General features: G+C 41.0%; 1 long non-coding RNA gene across 1 annotated transcript in view; it reads right to left on the reverse strand.

The window, feature by feature from the left end:
* The window catches only part of LOC124804920, a 157783-nt gene that overhangs the window by 61359 nt on the left and 73115 nt on the right, over positions 1 to 23309 (reverse strand). The window contains exon 2 of the long non-coding RNA XR_007017383.1: positions 12725 to 12854. This is a non-coding gene — a long non-coding RNA (uncharacterized LOC124804920). The remainder of the gene's footprint in view (positions 1 to 12724; positions 12855 to 23309) is intronic.

The following is a 23309-nucleotide window of genomic DNA, read 5'->3' on the forward strand; positions in this document are numbered from 1 at the left end:
ATATATCATCTCATTTTATGTGTTTCAATTCTACTTTTAATCATAAAAGAAAAACTTCAGAAGGTAGCATGTATTCATCTGAGAAACAATCACTGGTTTTAGAAAAGTGGGTAAAGATACAATTAATTCATTTTCCGTCTAATACAATGAATACATACATAGTTGTATCGTGCGGTATTCTAAATTAGATTCTGTCTATTGCGTTACAAGTTTTAGGTCTAGGTCCTGCAGACTCTTCACAGTACATTTTTGGACAACGTGGGTGTCCGATATTACCATAGGTATGATGTGTACATACTTCCGTTTCCATATGGTTTTTATATCGATTTCCCAGTCCCTATATTTGGCCATCTAGTGTTTGCAGGTGTTTGCAGATTATGGACATTGACGTTTGCAAGGAAGTTAGCTTGTGCAGCTTTATTAATCAATCTACAGTAATTGGCTATTTTATCGATAATTTTTCTACCATGCTACTATATTTTCAAATTTTAATTTTGTACAGCACTGTGAGGATCATATCCGTAGCACAGAGGAAGTCTTTGTTTACTGCTTTGACGACCTAAGCATACATTTTCAAATATCCAATGGGACAGAAGGTCATAAGTGATACAGTTTCCTTTTTACCCACAAACTTCTTTCCGCCATGGTATATACCGTGCTGTTTCAGGATATATTGCCGGTAGTTCCTCGTCGCAAGGATCTGGCATAATAATAATGATAATAATAATAATAATAGTACCACACTCTATGTGACTTCATCTGTTGACACTTCTGTGGAATCTCGTTTGCATGTAGGTGAACAATAAATGTGACTGGCTACAGACTCCTCTTAATCATTGATTGGCTACTTGGGGCTTCCCTAAAGAAAATTATTTAGAACAGATGTCAAGTTACAAGATAAAAAAAACTATATTCCACGTTTTTGAAACTGTCAGAGGTTCTCAAAATATATTTCTATATGTAGAAAGAAAATATTCTCGATCTTAAAGGCGAAACGATAAAAGTCTGGCAGGCATCATACAAAATTTCCAAGCTGAAATCACTTCTTCCAGGTACCTTATACCATTTAATACATCAATCTTCTGTGATCATTTGGTAGCATGTGTTGTTTGAAAGTCAAAAGTGTTTTCTCTAGTTATTAAATTCACTGGCAATGTGGGTTGTGCCAGCCACTAATACTCTTATATTAATTCTTACAAACTTTAACTCAGAGAACTATGTATTAAAGTATATATAATTATTAATTAATGGTTCTGTCTTTATCAAACATAAAGTCGTCTTGCGTGCTAGATCGCACAGGTGACACAGAGGTTTGAAAAAGCGGTATAAAAAAATTACTACTTGGAGTACGATATCACCTGTACTGCAAATACCAGGCTGTAACATAAGTGCCCATATTTGGTAATAATAAACTCAATGCACCCACTGATGGTAATAAAACTTCACCGAAACGTGTTTGAGCGTAAAAAGAAGAACAATTTATGTCTGATCAAGATAGAATATAATCTTCACAATTATATACACTGAGGTGACAAAGATCATGAAACAGCGATATACATATTTACAGATGGTAGTGGTATCGATACACAAGATATAAAAGAGCAGTGCATTGGCAGAGCTGTCTTTTGTACTCGGGTGATTCATATAAGAAGGCTTCCGACAAGATTAAGGCCGCACGACAGGATTTAACAGACTTTGAAATCGGAACGGTAGTTGGAGCTGGACGCATGGCCGATTCCACTTTGGAAATCCTTAGGAAATTCAGTATTCCGAGGTCCACGACATCAATTATGTGCAAAGAATACCAAATTTCAAGTATTATCTCTAATCACGCACAATGCAATTGGCGACGGCCTTCAGCTAACGAGAGGGAGCGGCCACGTTTGTGTAGAATTGTCAGTGCTAAAATACAACCAACACTGATTGAAATAACGTAGGAATCAATGGGAGACTACGACGAAGTCTCTGTTAGGACAATGCAGGGAAATTTGGCGTTAACGGGCTATGGTAGTAAACGACGGACGCGAGTGCCTTTGCTAAGAGCACGATATTGCCTGCAGCGCCTCTCCAGGGCTCCGTACCACATCAGTTGGAAACTAGACGACAGTTCAACCTCGGCCTGGTCAGATGAGTCCCGATATCGGTTGACAGAGCTGACAGTAGTGATCGAGTGTGGCGCAGACCCCACGAAGCCGTGGAGTGCAGTTGTCAATTCACGTGCAAACTGATGGTGTCTCAGTAATGGTGTAGACTGTGTTTACATGGAATTGACTGGGTCCTCTGAGCCAACTGAACCGATGTTCGGCTACTTGGAGACCATTTCGGGCATTCAACGACGTCATGTTCCGAAACAGAGTGCAATTTTTGTAGATCACAATACGCCGTGTCACCGGGACACAATTGATCGCAACTGGGTTGAAGAATATTGTGGACAATTCGAGCGAATGATTTGGCCATCCAGATCGCCCGACGTTTATGGAACATAAAAGAGAAGTCTACTCTACCACATAATCCTGCACTGGAAACATTTTTCCCATTATGGGCCGGCCTATGTGGCCGAGCGGTTGTAGGTGCTTCAGTCTGGAAGCGCGCGACCGCTACGGTCGCAGGTTCGAATCCTGCCTCGGGCATGGATGTCTGTGATGTCGTTAGGTTAGTTATCTTTAAGTAGTTCTAAGTTCTATGGGACCGATGACCTCAGATGTTAAGTCCCATAGCGATCAGAGCCATTTGAACCATTTTTTTGAACCCAATTGTGGGCAGTTATACAGGCAGCATGGCTCAATATTTCCACAGGGGACTTCCAACGACTTGTTGAGTCCATGCCACACTTGGCTGAGGAAGAGGAGGCTCGACATGATATTAGGTGTTGCCCCATGACTTTTGTCACATCAGTGTACACTGACTGACAAAAAATGTGATGCTCCCAGAAGGCATAGTCGGCGTGTATGTAAAGGATTAGAGTAGGAATTCTGTGTGACAAATAGAACAACCACCAGAATGCATTAGCGTTCTTCCTGTTTAGTATTGTTACGAAATGAAGGAGGAAAGATAAGTGCTTGAACAGCGTCAGATGTTGGAGGATCACCGTCAACACGGTCGGCGCCTCTGCCCCGCCAGGCGTGGAAACTCGGGAAGCGGTAGATAATCGACGCCACGCCTACCTTATTCTGATTATTGGCAGTGTGTAGTGTATGTTTTGTTTACTGTGCGGGTTTGCATTTGCCTCTGACCGCGTCCGGGCGCTCTGCAGTGAGTCTTGGTTGAGATGTAGGAGTTGGTTATCTTTGTAGCGTTCTGTGGTGAAACGTGTGCACGTAAGTGCATTTGCTTTCAATTTATAGTTCTTCATCTATAAAATAATTATATTCACCGTGATTACACACAAATTTTATTTTTGTAGCGATGCCTCGAAACAGACGTGGACGTAAGAGGATATTATTTCCTGTTCACCGTAAATTTGTAACAAATATAGATTAAAATGTATACCCTTCGTATTTTGTTTCACCTTTTATTATCGCTGTTCGCCATACGTTTGGCATAAATATCGTGTATTCGATATCATAATTTTGTTATAGAATTTTCCACTTCATGTCTCACAATTATCATTTTTTTTTTCAGTTGAATGCGAGGATGAAATTTCTTCTTATGATTTACCATGTTCTTCACATTCTACAGGCTCGACCGAAAATGAAGGTAAAATTGGCAACTTGGGCTACCTCTTGTCCAATGCTCACTACAGATTGTTGCCACTGACTGAGAATATCGGGCTCGATAGCAAACAAAACGAAGGCTAGATGGCGCCGATAGTCAGAACGCATAAGGCATGGTGTCGGCCACATTCCGTTCCCCGAGCTACCATACCAGGCAGGGCGGGTCACCGAAACTGTTAATGAAATAGAAATGCCGTGTACTCATGTGAGACATTAATATCACCATCTAAGAGAGTTTTCAACAAGCCTCATGTCTGTCTCCATTTGCCTGGTAGGCCGAATTGTTCAATATGCAGATTTGGGGTGCATTCGCATGGGACATTGGACCGAAGCTAGATTCCACTAGAACGTGATGGAGACCAAACTTATCGCCTAGGTTACAGGTGACTACGTCTGCCCGCCGTAAGGATGAATCGCTGTTTTGTGCAGCGAGCACATCGTAACCTCTTCACATGTGCTCCTACAACCCAAGAATAAGTATTGGACTCGCTGAAAAATTCTGTGCGATCGTGCACTAATGGACGAAAACTAGCGGCATAGGGACTGTGGAATTATGGTCCTTGCCTAGGCTGCTGTTTACATCAAAATGCAAACGGCTGCGTTTGGAGTGGTGTCGTGAAAGAGAACCGTGGGCATCTGATGAACGGCATCACATAGTGTTCACCTATGATTCGTGTTTCTGCATTCCATTCCATTTGGTGAACGTCGCCCTCCAATATGGCGGCGACAGGAGGAGGGTTTCGATTATTGCAAGGTTTTGGATAGGCACAATGGCGTAAGTCTCTGAGTCAAGCTGTGGAGAGCCATCGTGCGTGACCTCAGCTCGCGGCTGATGGTGAGCGAGGGATCTCTGACGGTACAGTGGTATGTCATGGACATCCTGTGTTCTCAAGCGTTGTGTCCTCACATGTTATCTCTCATGTTACAGTAACGAGGTGCCATTTTCCAACAGCCCAAAGCTCGTATATACATGACACGTGTCTCTACGCAATGTGAGTTTGCTTTTGTACTCTCATGGCCGGCAAGATCCCAAGATTTGTCTTAGATAGGAACTAGTGTGAACAGTTCAGGCCTTAAATCCGTCCCACTGACAGTATTCAGGATATCAAGGACGAGCTGCTACAGTTGATGGCTAGCTTGCCTGAGGAGAGAATAAAATGTCTTTATGATACCCTTTTCCTTCTCAAATGGTTCAAAATGGTTGAAATGGCTCTGAGCACTACGGGACTTAATATCTGAGGTTATCAGTTCCCTAGAACTTAGAACTACTTAAACATAACTAACCTAAGGACATCACACACATCCATGCCCGAGTCAGGATGCGAACCTGCGACCGTAGTGGTCGCGCGGTTCCAGGCTGTAGCGCCTAGAACCGATCGGCCACCCCGGCCGGCCTTCACAAATGAATAAGGGCATGCATCGAGGATAGAGAGGATCAACGTCATACTGATAAATGCACTCGCACTGCCAACTTCTTTCAAAATTGAGCTCGGTCTTGTAATAATTGCAACAGCAACACACACCCCCTCAATCGGTGAAGTTTCGTTTCGTTTCGTTTCCCTTCAGTGTGCTTAAATTTTTTTTATCTGTTTGTGTATTTGGAAGCATATACAGAAACAAAGTGAGCTTCTGGCATACCGTGAAAATTGCAGGTGGTCTCATGTAGCTACACATAAAAACAAATTATCAACTGGTAGTGTGGAAACTGACTCGCTGTATCTTACTTCGATATAAATACTAGAACTGATCAATAGAATGGCTACGTGAAATAAAGATTTAAGTGATTCTAAATGTCGACGTTGGCAATGATGGCACTGATCATAAATCAGTATTGAACGTGATAACGAAATAAATTTTATTTTCGGAGAGAGAGGCACCGCCTTCAGCATTTGTTCACAAACACTACAAATGAGTGTGTGTATAGCACGGAACTTGACATGAATGCCAGTAACAGGATAATGATACTATCAGACATGAAAATATGAACAGTGCCTAACCAAAACACACACAACGCATGCAGATAATACACATTCACACATACACACAAAAGTAATGACATTAAACTGAAATCCATCACGCTTTAATTTTTAGCGTTACTGTCTCTTAAACAGCCTTGGCAACAGAAAGGAAGTGTTGGAATGTTTATTCTTCAGGGCGGCACCAGGGAACAAGTGAGTTACCAGGATTTAGTCTAAGAAACCTGACGTCCACTAGGTGTCACTTTAGAATTAGCGATCTAGCCAGGAAATGACTCAGTGTTCGGTCCGAATGAGGAAGCACATGAAATGTTTTAACGTCTCGTCGAAATCATAGATTTTGTTCTTCTTGGCCACCAGAAATATTTGAGCGGAGAACTTACCTGGATAACCATTACATCAAGATGTGGAGCGGCAGTCCACCTCACGACTCGGAAAGTATCTTAATGAAATTCACGAGGTAGCGGCACCCTCGCCGAGAACTGACGTTCCGGAAGTTCCGGTTAGTTTCGCCTAGTCTCTACATTAGGTACTGAAGCCACCGGACTTAAACGTGGACAGCGTTCGAGATGGGAAGTTTATTAACCTTTATCTGCCTGTGTTTACTCATTTACTTATTGTTTCTTTGTGTCAAGCATAAATTTTACATCTTATTTATAAGCCTATTTCTGCCCATACATATGACATTAATTTGTTGGCGTATTATGTTACATAGTAGACTTGTTTATAAAAATGTTTCTGATATGGAAGTTTGTAAAATTTAATAAATTTCAGTACATTACTTATCACGTACTTCTCCCAGTTAGGTGGTAAACACAATCCGTGCCTAAGCGAAGCAGGATTATGAAGTCAGCTGGGGCTAGGGTGAGTTATTGCGAAGGAACCGTGAAATGCAGAAAAGTGAGAACATGGAGTAGCAATAATTTTGTTTGTATCGGTCGTACACAGGCTGTCTCAAATCTTTTGGGTCAAACTGAAACAGCTGATAGTGGTTCCACAACCGATTATATTGAGATAGGGAACAAATGGTAGGAATTGCATGTTTATTATGTAATGGACACACACAGCGTACACCTCATAGCAAACCCATAGCTCACAGCAACCGTACAAAACGACGACCGACGGTCTCAGAGCATGAATTGCAACGGCGCATACGGTTCTGCCGCACTCTCATTAAGATCCTGGGTGTCTGTTGTGCACTGGAACAGGTAGTGGGTGATAAACAGGTAACATCCGCGATCCACAACAGACATACTGTACACAGCTTAGCTCAGAACACGAGTGTCATGTGACGACCGAGTGCGTCGCACCGGCACATTAACCTGTGCCGTACAAACACTATCATCCCTGGTGTTAGTTGTCCATTGCATTAGACAGCTTCTGATGTGTCCGTTGTGAAGTCAGAGATCGAATGTTACGCGTCACGAGAGTGGGCAGACATGCATTTAATGTACGGTGCAGCGGGAAGTGCCCGTAACACAGCACGAATATACACAGCACACCAACAGGTGTCATCCTAATTGGAAGAAGTTTATTTCCGTGGAAATCAGCCTACAAGGGACGGGGATGTTCACGCTACAGACAGCCGTCCAAGGTTCTCGCCAAACACATGTCTGAACTCCAGACTTTAAAGATGTGGGGTTGGATCGTGTGGCCGAGCACCCAACAATAAGCACCCGTCAATTTCGCTTTGAAACGCACACTCCGAAGGATACAGTATTGAGACTAGAGAGTACTGGTGGTACAAGTATTACACCCCTATCATAAAGAACGTTTGGAAGCACTGAGACCGACAGGTTTTGAGCCCTCCTTCACTTTATTCAACGGACTACCCACTGCGGCGCCTTATTTCCGTACTTTGTACAGCTTGTATGCTCACTGATGAGGCCTGGTTAGCCCGTTATGATGTTCCCGACAGCCGCAACAGCGATGTCTGGAGTTAGGACAATCCCCACGACGTCCACATCGGTGTCAACTTACGGGGAAGGGGACAGGGGGGCTTGTCCCAGGTTGTTTGCTGCCACCACGTTTAACTGGTACACATTACCTGGGGTTCCGGTAAAATGTACTGCCACAGTTCTTGGAATGTGTACGCCTTGTTCTCCGCGAAAGCATATGGTCTCGACATGATGGTGCACCAGCCCGCTCCAATGTAATGTCCACGAGCACCTCAACAACCCTCATCGTTGGATTGGAAAGGGAGGTCCTGTCGCATGGCCACTGCAATCCCAGAATCTCAAACCTCTGGACATTTTCCTCAGTGGTTACGTCAAGACGTTGGTGTATGAAATCCCCGTAGAAACGGATGAAGATCTGCTTTCTGGGGTCCAAGTTGTTAGTCTCCTGCTACAACGGACACCAAGGATCTATGAGAGAATGCGGCGTACGCCGTTGCCACCCATGCGTTGAGACTGGCAGTAGTCACTTTGAAGAATCACTATGAGCGTCGCTGTTACGCGATGTACGCTGTGTACGGTCATAATATATTAAACAAGGATTTCCGACCATTGGTTGCCTATCCCAATATAATCGGTTGTGCACCCAATATAACCCGTTTCAGATTGACCGAAAGGGTTAGAGACAACTATAATTTATAGCGGACTTAGTGCAGAAGTCGCCGTTTGTGGTAATGTACAGGGAGAGACTACAACGAGAGAAGAGCTCAGATCATGCAACATCTCACCGCTGCATCGGGTGATGTCTGCAGGGTAATAAAAAAACATCGCCGGTTACTGAATCAAGATAGAAATAAAAACATTGTGGATGAGGAGAAAACTGTCACAGTACAATCTCAAATACTGCTGTTAATTATCATAGTGAGAGTAACTATTTAAACTGTTAGAAATTCAGGGTTAACTTCTCGCTGTAGGAAACGTTTTAATTTAATAGGCTAAATTAGAAAGAGAGTTTATAACGTAGGAAGGCACTGCAATTATAATTAGCGCAAAATGTTTAGTGTGATACGGCGAGGACAGAAAACTTCCTCTTATGCAAAACATTGTTGACCCATTATGGAAGGGGATAAAAAGGTCCTACACTGAATGCGCCGTTATATAAAAATTCTGTTATTTACAGAATCTGCAACATAACGCTTACTCCGGACATCGCAGTGTTAACTGCCAGTTTGTGCGTAACTTTTACGAAAAGTTTACCCAGTGCACTTGTGATGTATTTATATGAATGAATGACTATATGGGTGTATATGGTTTACGTAAATTAAAGGGAGCTTACTGAAGAAGCAGTTCATTTGAGCATAACAGTTTACTAAAGGGATGTCAGTAGCGATTTTATCGAAGGGTAAAGCGTTAGCACTTAAATTCAGAGTAGAAATAGTGGCATAGATTTAGCAGTTACAGTGACAAGAAGGTACAGCAGAGAGATTAAATATACACATTTTAATTTCTAGCTGTAGACGAACTTAACAGAAGACGCTGCACAGTGATTCAAAGTGTACGCCCTCTGGAACGTCACATCTCCTGTGCAGAGCTTCTTACATTGAATGAGCTCTGAAGGGACCTGCGGCCGTTCGTGTTCAACAGGGCGCAATTAATTTGTAACCCTACAGTTCCTGAGCTATGCACTCAGTGTTTGCATCTCAACTTATGATAGTGTAGTCAGTATCTCAGTCTCACCATAATAGTCGGCAAATCTGGAAAACGTTGGAAGACTTTCACACTGTCTTACAAAGTGCATCCGCCCTAACTTCCTCAAGTCGCGTAGTATACCAACTCATTCATTGCCAAGGCCTCCTTCCAGGCTTCAAACACTTTTGGATTCAATACATTAACCGGTTGGACACAGGGTATATTGAAGTGTCTTCCATATTGAACATGATAATTTTCATACACCACAAGCGTCCCCATATAATCCACGATTACATTACGACTGTGTGTAAAATCATTTAAGTAGTTTCAAAAATATTAGAAAATCCTTCATCAAAGCATATTTTAAAATTTAAATTATTTCATTTGTTTGATTTAGAACTTCATACTTGATTCCTTTAGTGATGTGGCGTTTTTATCAATGCCGGACCGCCCCATTCTCGGAGAAATGAAATTACAATATGGAAAAATGCTTACGGTCGTCCATAATTCATTGTTTCCCTTGGATCGACCCACTAGCAGGATCGGACACTGGCTGGATTCTTTATCTATAGGGGAGGATGTTAGATATAAAGGGTAATGTACATAATATGTTTCGCTCGGTACTTCCGTCTAGTAATTGATTTTAGAATCACACGAAGGAATGCGTACTGGACACCGCCGTAAGCTGTTTCCGCAGTTTTCCTTGTCGTTCTACACGATGTTGTGTATCGTGCTGCATTTCAAAATGCTACGCCATTTAAGTCCTATAATACACAAGTATGCGAAACTGAAGAACGAAAATAACTTTCGCATGATATGTCACTGCTAAACAACAGCTCAATGAAACTTGGGTCATATACAGAACGAACTCCTACAGTATAGTACAGTACAGTACAGTAGGTAACAGAAAGAAATACGCAATGAGACACACATTTTGATTGAAATTCACTAGGAAATTTCACACACTCACAAGACTAAAAAGAAGAAAATATTACTTAAACAAAACCAAATTTACAATACACTGTGAAAATTTTTCTTCTGAATTTTTAATGTTTGTGACAATACTTGTTAGATTTAAGCAACAAATGAAGATAATAATTAGGAGGTGAACTATTTGTGCATCAGTTATGTACTGAATGTGCTCCACGTTTATGGTATAAAAATTACATGTATTGTCATACGTATTATAAATTCGCAAAGATATATTTTTGGGGCAGTCTGTATATTTGTCATTTATTTAGTTATTTGGTTACGTATTTAGTTTCATGTTGCGTAGACCATTTGCAAAATAAATCATGATGATGTAGATTGAGTGATTTTAAACTTACATTGCAAATTAATTTGTAAGTATGGGTACATGCTGATATGAGATACTATTTCCTACCCACTACCGTTTACACATTACAGTTATAGAAACTCCCCTATGGAAGAGAAGCAGTTGTCAGGGAGAATAAATTTTAATTTGTTTTCAAATTTTACTTTGCTGTCTGCCAGACTTTTCATACTGAAGACTACCTTAATGTGGAGTAAAGAGTATCATTTTCTCCTCTGGCATTGTAGTTGTATACATAAGTGTTTGTTTTGAACTGCAGTGGAATACTTACAATATACTTCATGAGGGGAGAAATGAACTGTGGACCAGTACTCAGATTACACAAGTTCTTAAACAGAAGTCTACAAGAGGATCATGGGTGGGCATCACATATTATTCTGTCAGCATGTATTTTAACAACTGAGACTTACTTTCGTAAATATAAGTTACCGCAGATTATTTTTATATGTCATTATTTGATCAAAATATGCAAAATACTTCAACTTACTGATTTGTCTCTAGGCAAGAATTGCAATGATTGTAATTGCTAATTTGGCTGAACTAAGTCGTCTTAGGACTTCCAGAACATACGTTTCCCGTTTAAATTCTCATCAGTATGGACACAGCTTATTGACAGTGTAGTATCCCTACATGAGCAGAAATGAAAGTGGTGTGTCTTTGTAAAACAGAACACCAGCTAACAATATGTGAAAGAACGCTATTTACCATTTCCATCTACAATAGTAGTGTCGTCTGCTAAAGGAACTAATTCTGCTTGTTGTATATTAACAGACGAATGTTTACATATATGACGAGTAACAGCGAACCTAAGATTGAGCCTTAGGGAATCCCATATGTGATTTCTTCCTAATCAGAATAATGTCCCCAGACATCATTGGTTCAGTTACTAAGTACAACTTCCTACATTCTTTTGGTTAGATATAACATCATTCATTGGTTGGCTATGTCATCAATCCAATAAAACAGTGTACCTAGGAGAATACTGTGATTCATACAGTCAAAGGTCTTAGATAGGTCGCGGAAATTATCAACACACGAAATTTTATTATTTAATGCTTGTAAAATTTACTGAGCTGACATGTGATAGGAATATTGAGATCTTCTGAAATCCTTTCCTGAGGCTATTATTGTTGCACACGTAAGACACTTTAACTAGAATATGCAGTCAGAAATCTGTATTGTCTTTGAGAAACTATTTTCTACTTTTTATTCCGATTTAATGAAGTGTTGTACTAAAATTTAATTTTAATTAAATCACTATTTTCATATGTACTTCTTGGAAATGTCGAATGTCAGTATCCCCCCAAAAACCAACCACGGATCGTTCTTACAGATTTTTCCTTTTCTTTAACATATATGCTTTATATAAAGGAGCAATGACGATTTTATAATCGAGGACTCGAACTCTCGACATTCGGATATATACCACCGGAGTTTATTTACGAACGTAATAATGAAGAAATATTGCTGGAAGATACAGAAAATAATCAACGTCTATTGACTGTACAAAATTGTCGGTTCGTACACCAATGTCTGTGGCTAATAGTTCATTGTACTTCGATGATATCAGTATGCGACGTTTTCTGAACGCTGTTCTTCGCATCCACTGAGAAAGTTGTAACGATTCTCTGGTCTAATTTTATCTAAGATCAAATCCATATTTTTTAAGATTCATTTGATTGTTCTAAATATAATGACAAATTCTTTTCTGATTGTAACGTTAAGTTTACATCAGTACTTTTTGTGTTTTTTCAAAAGGTAACGTGGCACATCCTTGTTGTACAAATCTCGGTCACATAATATTAACTCGTTCACATACTTCACTAAAAACATATCTAAGTAATTTTGATCACGTAGTCCAAACTGACGTCAAGAGTTTTGTTATCATAGACTTTATCTGTTACCTCGACATAGACATCGGTCAGACACCAACACATATGCCAAGGGAAGGAAATTTCAGTTCTTCAGTGTATTGTTCTTTTCCACAAAATCAGGCCAGAAAATTCTGTCATGAACTAGTGATTCAGACAACTTAATATAATGTGGAGTAATTTGTAAAGCTTCTGTATCTCGTACACAAAAATGCAGATCAAAGAGAAACAAAATATTTATACTTACTTGTGATTAAATCTCGGTTTATAATCGCATGACACCTTCCCCAATGCTCATTCCATCCATGTCAGATTGCGTACATCATTTGCACTTACGTCTGTTGACTCTTATTCTATATGTAATATCCCATTAAACTCTGAAAATACAAAAAATACCAAAATTATGAATCAGACAATAAAAGGCTTAATATTCTAATGAGTAGTTCAAATGTTTCTGTTACTTATCTCACCATTTCCTCTTCATGGATCTAAAAGTATCTAATGCTTAAAAAAACACGAGATTTAGCATTTCTGGCGCTTCTAGCTTTCGGTACTATAGTCCAACCACTTCTTAATGTCCTAAAGTGTGTACACCATTCAAGCTGCTAATCCGAAAAGTTTAGACAACAATCCACATTAGGAAACCGTAGCATGGAAACAGACACTTCTTTCATGCTTGCTCCGCTAAACCTGATACATATCTTGTAAGAGGGGTGAGGCATCAGCATAGAATATATCACTGAAAACGCACGGTTTATACGATAGTTCCGAATTTTTAAATCATTGTATATGCCAGCTTTACTGCTCCACAGACGTTCCTGCTGATATATTTACAACTATAGGAAATTTCACTGCACCACGTATTTGTCTTTGTATGTGACGAGGGCGTAACAGACGAAAACCAGTTTGTGAATTAAAAAAATAAGTATTATAGAATATTACATCAGAGGCTTATGTATTTTCATTCATAAAGTCTAGTTAAGTTATCGGAAGATCAAACCAATAGCAAATTCATTCATCAGAATATTTGTGCGGTCCGAAAAGTGTCATTTGGCCCTTAATTATGAAAAGTGTGAGGTCATCCATATGAGTAATAAAGTAATGCCTTAAATTTCGGTTATACGATAAATCACGCAATGTGAAGACCGTCAGTTCAACTAAATACCAAGGAATTAACGGTCTGAACAGCTTAAATTGGGAGTATCACACAGAGGATATTACGCGGAAAGCAAACCAAAGATTGCGTTTTATCGGCATAACACTCGCAAGAAACAAGAAATCTACCACAGATACTGCCTACACTGAACTTTTCCGTCCTCTGCCTGAGCATTGCTTTGCGATACGAACCCTTACGTTCAAACGTGTGTGAATTCCTAAGCGACCAAACTGCTGAGGTTATCGGTCCTTAGACTTACACACAACTGAAACTAACTTACGCTACGAACCACACATAGCCGGCCGAAGTGGCCGTGCGGTTAAAGGCGCTGCAGTCTGGAACCGCAAGACTGCTACGGTCGCAGGTTCGAATCCTGCCTCGGGCATGGATGTTTGTGATGTCCTTAGGTTAGTTAGGTTTAACTTGTTCTAAGTTCTAGGGGACTAATGACCTCAGCAGTTGAGTCCCATAGTGCTCAGAGCCATTTTGAACCACACATACACACCCATACCCGATGGAGGATTCGAACCTCCGGTGGGAGGGGCCGGGCAGTCTTTGACAAGGCGCCTCAAACCGGGCGGCCACTCCGCGCGGCACCGATCCTAACATACAGAGTAGACGGAGGACATCGAAAAAGTTCAAACAAGGGTAGTTCGTTTTGCATTATCGCTAAACAGGGGAGAAAGTGTAACGAATATGATGCGTGAGTTTGGAGGACTATCATCAGAACAAAGGCATCTTTCATTGCGGCATGATCTTTCCCCCGAAATTTCCATCACCAACCTTTCCATCGAATGCGTAAACATTTTATTGACAAGTAGATACATAGAGATAAATGATCGTTGTAATAACGTAAGAAAAGTCAGGTCTGGATGGAAACATTTAAGTCTTAGTTTTTTTCCGCATGCTGCTCGAGAGTAAAACGGTAAAGAAATGTAATGAAAGTGGTTTGGTGAACCCTCTGCCAGGCACTTACTGATCCCTTTTCCATCGCTGTCTGGAAGGAATACGGTAGTAGATATATCTCCTTAATTAACTGACTAATGGCCAACGCAGTGTTTCCCGTTCACGTCTTATCCTATACTGTATGCTGAAAATATTTTGACCACTTAACATTCTAATGTCATTACCAGTCTTATCCGTCCTAGGTCATTATAGATACATTAACACGGATATGAAACGCAGTTCAAAGCAGAACCATCTACTCGCCATAACTGGGAAAGAGGAAGTTTGTACTGGTTCATTGCAGTTCAGATGTACAATGCTGGATACCTCAGATTATTTTAAGTTATGGCATATTTCAGTCTCAGTCTGGTTGGTTTCCTTCAGATGAATATCAAAGAGGTGATTAAGCCTTGTTTCAGTCTGCTATTTTTTCTTCAGTTAAATATCAAGAGTGAGCTACCAGGTTTTCTTATCTAGGACGAAATTTGACGTCTCATGCTGGATGCAGGGCACCACACGTTATTGATTCATGAGTGGACGCAAGAAAGCACGGGAGTAGATTAAGGTTGAGTTGTACTTTGAGTGGATAATTATCAAAATAGCTCTGTACAGTTTGTCTCAAACTACTGAAGGTAATGACGGAAAAACTAAATCAAGAATATCCCTCGATAACTTGAGCAGAGTTCAAGTGCTTCACCGAAGTGGCATCCAGCTCTAAGTGTGCTGATCATCTCAATCGTTTTTTCCCACATTAAGTCCATTTCTCAAAATGTGAACGGGTGTGTTAGGGGGTGGGGGGGAAGGGGGCTTCCAATACAGGAGTTTTCCGTAGAATCTACATCTATAATATGCATGCATCCTTACGGTTTTTAGTAAGAGTGCTTTGCGAAACATTGCAACTTACCCGTGTCCTGTGCTAATCGAGATATGTGAGAGCGGAGAACGACTGCAGATAACCTACTGTTTGAGCTCCGTTCCCTCTCTTTCACCTGCATAATCAGTCACGAGGTTTATCTAGAAGGAAGCGTTATTCTGTTTCTCTCTTTTTAGGAAGGCACACTCTTGGAATTCTAACACTAAACTACACCCGATGATCACTGTTATTGTGATCGTTACACTTTAAATAGCTCTGTCGTACGCATATATAAATGGATGTAAGTGTTCTAGTGACAATTCAGCAATCGTGTGATCAAACAACAGTGGTTCTTCCTTCCCATTTGTGCGCTACACGTAGCCTTTGCTTCTATCGAGGACACTGACGACATAACGAATGTATGTAAGCGGTAAGGAGACTATTGGGTAAAGATTTTAATGAAGTTATGGTTCGCAAAAGGAGGAACCCAGTGATTTAAATGACTTAGACAATAGGGCAGATTGCCATGGCCGACCACTGGCAATGCGCACCTCGGAAACGACCAATCTGATCGACTGTTCATGGACTACTATCGCGCGTATCTATTGAACGTGTCCGAATGATACTGATAGCGCAAGTAACGCTATACTACAACGTAATTGAGGGCAATGCGTCCTCACACAACGTGGAGGATGGGGGCTTCCCTTCCTTCACAGCCGGATAAGAATCCGTCTGTGACACATCTGTCGACACGAGTATTTCGGAGCATATCTTTTGGCACACCATCTACACTAATAATAAAGCTATAAAACCATTTTGTCTGATTGTTTGAACACTCTAATCTTCAAAAGAGCTAGACGAATTTGCATGGGATTTTTGCAGGTAACGAGAGCGTAGATTGAGGTAACGTATAGGTTCTATTTCACCAAAATCGGATCACATGTAAAGGATATCCTGATTAAAGTTTTACTTAAAACTATAGTGTCTGTCTGTCTGTTTGTGTGTGTGAACAAAAATCTCCACAAATGCCAGACTAATTTTGATGGGGTTTCCACATAGCGTCAGCGAAGCTTGATGCAAGTAAAGGCTTTATTTCAGCAAAATCAGATCAGGAAAACAGAGATATCGTATCTTAAAGTTTTAAGAGGCTGTTCGGCTTAGTACGAGGGTTTATTTAGGAGGTTTATCTTAGTGAGGACATAGTACACCAGAGAAGAAATAGAGGGTGCCGTTAATATCGTGCAACACCAAAGAATCAATTGTCGGCGAGGTTTGTGTTTTTACCTCAGTGACAGATTTTCGGAAGTGTAAATCATTGACAGAATTAAGTGCTGCAGTCTTACCTTTACGAATATACACTAACATTGAGTTTACTTGGATAGGATATCGAGATTTCGATTTGTGTATTAAAAACTTGACGAAACTGCTTTTCTTCCTTGGATAGGTTTCATTTTCATCTGACTTCCCGACGAGGAAAACAGAATTTATTGACATAGAGATTCCTATGAGAGTTCCGTTTTTACTGGCTGAGGTATGGAACACTAAAAGCCTATAGTATGTAAGGCCCTTTTTAACTTCCGTTGCGAAGCATGGTTTTATGTTCATCTAACGACATCGTAAATTAAGAATTCAGTGCCTATTGGATCACCGCGATTGGACCGTGGATCAATGGAAAAGTGCCGACTGTTCGGATGAATGATGTTTACACTAGACTAGATTCATAGTTGTATCCTCAGTCGCCTTCTTACTGGCGAACGGCTACAATAAAATGCAACACGGACTTAGGACGGTGGTGGCAATATTCGATGATATCCTGAGAGCTGTGGACTTGAAAGCGCTGACGGATCACGAACCATGTTTGCCCCCGTGGCCATGGCATCTTCCAGCAGGACAGTTGTCCGTGTCATTGATCCGGAATACGGTTGCTGTGAATTGAGTAGCATGTGAGTGAACTCATGTTGATCCTTGGCCGCCCGATTCACCTGATGTAAGCGCGATGGAGCACATCTGCGATGTTAGCAGACTCCAAAGTCGTCACAGAAGCCACCGGCATGTAATTTACGGGAATCATGTGATCTGTGGGCACACATCTGTTGCTGCATGTATACCAAGGCTTTTCGAACGCATGGCACGCAAAATTGCTGCTCTATGTCTCCAAAGGTTCACCAAAACGCTGTTAAGCATCAGTGACTGTCAAGCATCTGTGAGTACTTCAAAATGGTTAAAATGGCTCTGAGCAGTATGGGACTTAACATCTGAGGTCATCAGTCCCCTAGAACTTAGAGTTACTTAAATCTAACTAGCATAAGGACATCACACACATCCATGCCCGAGGCAGGATTCGAGCCTGCGACCGTAGCAGTCGCGCCGCTCTGAAACGCCTAGAACCTCTCGGCCACCGCGGCCGGCCTGTGAGTACTGTGGGTGTTTCATTACGAACAGTAAATATTTAAGATCTGGTAATATTTAATAATTCGAATAAAGCATTCCATATTTCAAGTGTTGTAGTATCTCAGTTTCATTTCTGCGCCTCCAGCGTAGAAATTTCCTTCCATACGGTATTACTTAAATATGTTGTCCTCTGCGATCTATAATGAGAAAGTAATAAACACATTTTACTCTTCGAAATTTATTTGTCTTCCTCGCTTTGGAGACGTGGATACTGCCAAGTTCAGTTCCGGTTCATCGAGACTTTCACGTATTTAGCCGGCATTTCAAAGAAATGTAATTCAAGACAGAGTGTGTTCAAGGGGGAATGATCAGTATTCAAGGATATGATAGGAACGGTCTTTCGAAGAAGAAAGTCAAGTAAGCACGAGGTCTAAAATGTGTCGTTAAGAGCTGTGAGCATTTCTTCATCTTAGATGCTATGAAACAAATCTCTTCTACTGCAAGGAAGTAGTGGAAACCCAAGAAAACAATTTTGAGGTAATCATGCACTCTGAATTACTTCAATTATGAGCCATGTGCATTTGTTCGGTAGAAAGGAAGTGTTCCGCAGAAGCTTAGGTTAACAACTGCTAACAGCTCATAAGGTATACATTTTAGATTCCTTGTTTAGTGGTTTTTTTTCTAGTTTTGGTCCATACTACCACCTGTAAAAATTTGTAAAAAGAGAGCTTAAAACAGAAGCAGTTTGTTTCTCGGTATCTAACAAGAGACAACATTCACCTCGAAAGCTCGAAACCGCACGAAACTGTGCTTAGAATAACACTCGATCTTTAAACAAAAATTGTGATCTGTATCATTTCTACACAAAACGTTGCATTCTACAATAAGTGGCATTTTAACAGAGAGAAATCAGTAACAAGACATCAGACCATAGGATGGAAATTAAATGTAATTTAGTGAATTCAGTAATACTTCAAAACTTACATATTATACACACATGTTAGCGCTTATATTAGTCATCATAGTGCATATGCGAGATTTGGGTAAAGCGGCTGAAACAGAGCGAAAGAGAACAACATGCAAAATTCACTAAAGCTACGTCTTTGGATTCAGCATCACTTTTGCATTCAAGCAGTACAATATCAAAATCGACACTAACTAAAATTTCAAACGATGGTACTACGGGAATGTCAATGCCTCAACCCACCTTTCGCTAAGCATATTGCAACATAGGCGTACACTTTGGTGCAGAAATTTAATTGTAAATCAAATAGGAAAGTTTGATGATTAAATAACGACCAAGTATCTTCACTTATGGTTTGTCACACTGTAGTCTTAGAAAATCTACAATCCTTCTGATATAGAGCTTATATTGTCCAAAGAAGTAAACATCCAAGCGTTACCATTACTTCGTTGTTTTCGATGGCAGCATCTTCAGCATAACATCTTTGTTTGGGAAACTAGCATCTAGAAGGGTATAATCTGTACGATCTGACGAGGAGTCACACACCAATAGGCTCATTTCACCTGTTACATGTTCTCCGAGAACTGAAGTTAGAAAACGTTTCAAGTGTGCTATAGTCACTTTCCCACTTTTATTTGCCCCCAAATGAATGTTTCGTGGCGGATTGTATCAAGTTTCTTCGAAATATTTGGGCCGAAAGTGTCTTGTGCCTCTTTATAGCAGATGTACAATTTGTTTCCTAGTCTGCCTGTCATTGATAGCCACACAATTGTTAAGCTATAGGTAGAGCTACGTGCAGACCACAACACATTAGCGGTAGTTTTCTCTCCTGCAGTGCTGAAGAATATATTTCATATAGGACTTGAACTCGTCACTCTTCCAAACTTTCCCTTTCTCCACTCTGTCATAAACACGTTCACCTACTCCACAAACTGTTCTGCCTTCCGACGTCTTTTATGTTCTTACATGTGACAAATGTAGTGATATGCCTGGATGAAAGTCATATTCAGCCTCTAAATTGTTGACATAAGATATCTAAGCTTTGAAATTGTCCAAGGCAACCATTTTAGACGATTCCAGTGCCCACATATGCAGATTCCAATAGTGAACAGTGGATCCATACGACCTTATTCTATCAAATTGCGGTATTATATACTCTTTTATAGTTTGTTATTGTGACAACCCGTTTCCTTTAAAATAATCTTCTGCTCGTCTTTGCCAGAGATATGACCTAGAATTAATTTTATTTACTTGTAATGCAGTTATAGCGACATCATTAGTTTACTATAGGAACTGAAACCACTATTGTGATAGTCTTCATAAATGTTCTCTAGTACACTGCCATCACCACCTCCCAATACAGTGGGCCTCGACTGTTTGGATGGAGATAGTTCGTACCCACTTTGACTAAACTAATCCTTTTGATCTGGAGACTATCATCGTCTACTGCTTGAACCGCTACACTTCTTCCCTTCCTTCAATATCATTATATCTATCGAGCGTAACGTTATGTATTTCTGTGTTATCCTCATTGCATTTCTTAATCATTATGTTATAATATATCCCTGGACTCTCTATCCTCGACGTCGATTTCATTTGCATATTCAGAACGTCGCAAATTTATCCCTAATACTTTGACCGTATTCGCGGGATTAATACTCTTCATTATATCACTGAACACAATTTTCAAGTAACCCGCAAATGAACACTTCAACAGTCATGATCGTACTGCAGCTATACCATTCACGCAACTCGAGCACTTGTTAGTGCAGCTACAACAAGCCACTTTCTGATGGCGCTAGCAGACAAGTGCGGAGTTTTGCGTGGAAATGACACAGGCCACTGTGGTTTTCGTGACTGAGTGGTAGTCTAAACACGGTTTCGTGCCGTTCCGGGTTTCCAGGTCAAAGTTCCCTTATGAAGAAGTGCTCATAGCTCTTAAGGTATGTATTTCAGATCCCATGCTTAATAGACTTCTTTGCTTCGAATGATCTTTGTAGTCACATCCATGAACACTGATCATTCCCCCTGCAACATATTGTATTATCAGTGTGCATAAAAAATGCAAACATACTCTGCGAAACAGAAAGCGAGGTCCGCTTTTTGGAATTTCTCCCATACTAACTTGGAGGTTTTAAATTTGACTCAAAAGTGCCTACAACGTTCTTCTAAAATGATGCAAAAGTGCAGCGTTCTGCAAACTCACCCTCAGGCGGTTTTCTTTTAAGTGGCCCAGGAAAGCAGTTGAGACACAATGCCGCTCAGAATTGACATAAGAAAGTTTCAGGGGGTGGTATAGATGGTGTTAATGCAACCACCCCTTTCCTTGGGGCCCTGATTCCCACATATTTCGCTGTCGAAAACTACAGTTCGCAGTGCGACTAGCAAAAGGACTTGACACAGTTAACACGTTCCGGGCGATCTAACCCTTCTCGACGGACATCATGGGGCAGCAACCTCAATGAATGTGCTCTCACCCCTTTTGTAGCCCAGTGCGACCGCAAACGCAGGGCCTGAAGCAGGAGCACGGAAAAAGCATGGGTAGCTTTGCTGCTTCAGATCACGTTTAAATTTCGTCAATTTGTTTTTTGAAAGGTTCCGAATGGTTCCAAGCTGTAAATGAGAGGAAAAATTGCGGTCGCGCTGCGCTCCAAACGAATGCATTCAATACGGATGAGCCCCAAAATGTCCATATAGAAGGGTTGAAGCGACCGAGGGTGTGAGCAGTGCCAAAGGTTTTTAAGTACGTCTTCATGTTGCAAACTTCACTGCGAACTGGCGTTTTCGACAGTGAAATGTAAGGGGAATCAGCGTCCCACGCTAGGGGAGGTTTCATTGCCACCCTTTATGCAACCGGCTGAGGCCTTTTCGTTTCCCTTCTGCACGGCGGTGCGGTTGAAATATTTTCCTCCCCCACCTGTAAGAAAACCGCGTGATTTCGACGCTAGGCGTTGCTGTTCTGACTTCGATTGCAGAGGCAGAAGAAGAAGAGGTGAAATGGGCGTAAGCGGAGCTGTGACGACCTCTCCATCGTGTCATACGTCAACGGTGGCACTGGGCAGATTTATGGTAAAATTTGGTGTCAATGTGAAATCCATTCTCCGCATTACACGTCACATGGACTTCTGTGTTCCAGCCTTTTTTTTCGGAAGTGTCAACTCATTTTTGTTTGGAGCGTCGTCGAGCCCGAGGCTGACGTCGCAGAGTGCCGCGGTTTTGCACCATTACAGAGGACGGCTATACGAACCTGTGAGCCAAATTGCAGGATTTTGCATTCGAATGGAACACACTTAAAGGGTTTCGAAACAGTGATCCCTTACTCCATTGCGCAGTGTATTTAGAGAATTATTGAGTATATGCTGGCCAAATGATTGATGCAGTGATCAGAATAAAATAATTGATGTAAATAAAATCTTTGCTTTCGTTGTCTATCTATTTCAACTAATGTCTCTCATGCTTGTGTTCATAGTAGACGCTGCTCAGCAGCAACAGAAGTAAAAAGATCACTGTTCTAATCCTCGCAAGAAAATATTTTCTCTTATTGAAAGTCAAGTGCATAAAATTTATATTCATTCACACATTTCCTTGATTTAATCGACACGTTCGAGCGTCAGTTTTTATTGGTTTCGAGGGTAAAGTAGATTAAATAGATTAATCTCCATTTCGCAGTCTGCTACTCCACTGCTTTGATTTGTTCTTTGAGTACCTTTTTGTGTTGAAATTCAAGTTTTGAAATTGTGCGTCAGTGAACATAATAGAATTTCTCAACTGTGACCGAAACTGATTTATACTGGCCAATTGTACTAAGTCGGTTATGCACATATTTACGAATGTTACGCCGATACGCCCCCCTTGAACCATTGACCTTGCCGTTGGTGGGGAGGCTTGCGTGCCTCAGCGATACAGATGGCCGTACCGTAGGTGCAACCACAACGGAGGGGTATCTGTTGAGAGGCCAGACAAACATGTGGTTCCTGAAGAGGGGTAGCAGCCTTTCAGTAGTTGCAGGGGCAACAGTCTGGATGATTGACTGATCTGGCCTTGTAACATTAACCAAAACGGCCTCGCTGTGCTGGTACTGCGAACGGCTGAATGCAAGGGGAAACTACAGCCGTAATTTTTCCCGAGGAAATGCAGCTTTACTGTATGATTAAATGATAATGGCGTCCTCTTGCGTAAAATATTCCGGAGGTAAAATAGTCCCCCATTCGGATCTCCGAGCGGGGACTACTCAAGAGGACGTCGTTATCAGGAGAAAGAAAACTGGCATTCTACGAATCGGAGCGTGGAATGTCAGATCCCTTAATCGGGCTGGTAGGTTAGAAAATTTAAAAAGGGAAATGGATAGGTTAAAGTTAGATATAGTGGGAATTAGTGAAGTTCGGTGGCAGGAGGAACAAGACTTTTGGTCAGGTGATTACAGTGTTATAAATACAAAATCAAATAGGGTAATGCAGGAGTAGGTATAATATCGAATAAGAAAATAGGAGTGCGCGTTAGCTACTACAAACAGCATAGTGAAC

Source organism: Schistocerca piceifrons, chromosome 7 (assembly GCF_021461385.2).
Source record: "Schistocerca piceifrons isolate TAMUIC-IGC-003096 chromosome 7, iqSchPice1.1, whole genome shotgun sequence".
Taxonomy (NCBI): domain Eukaryota; kingdom Metazoa; phylum Arthropoda; class Insecta; order Orthoptera; family Acrididae; genus Schistocerca; species Schistocerca piceifrons.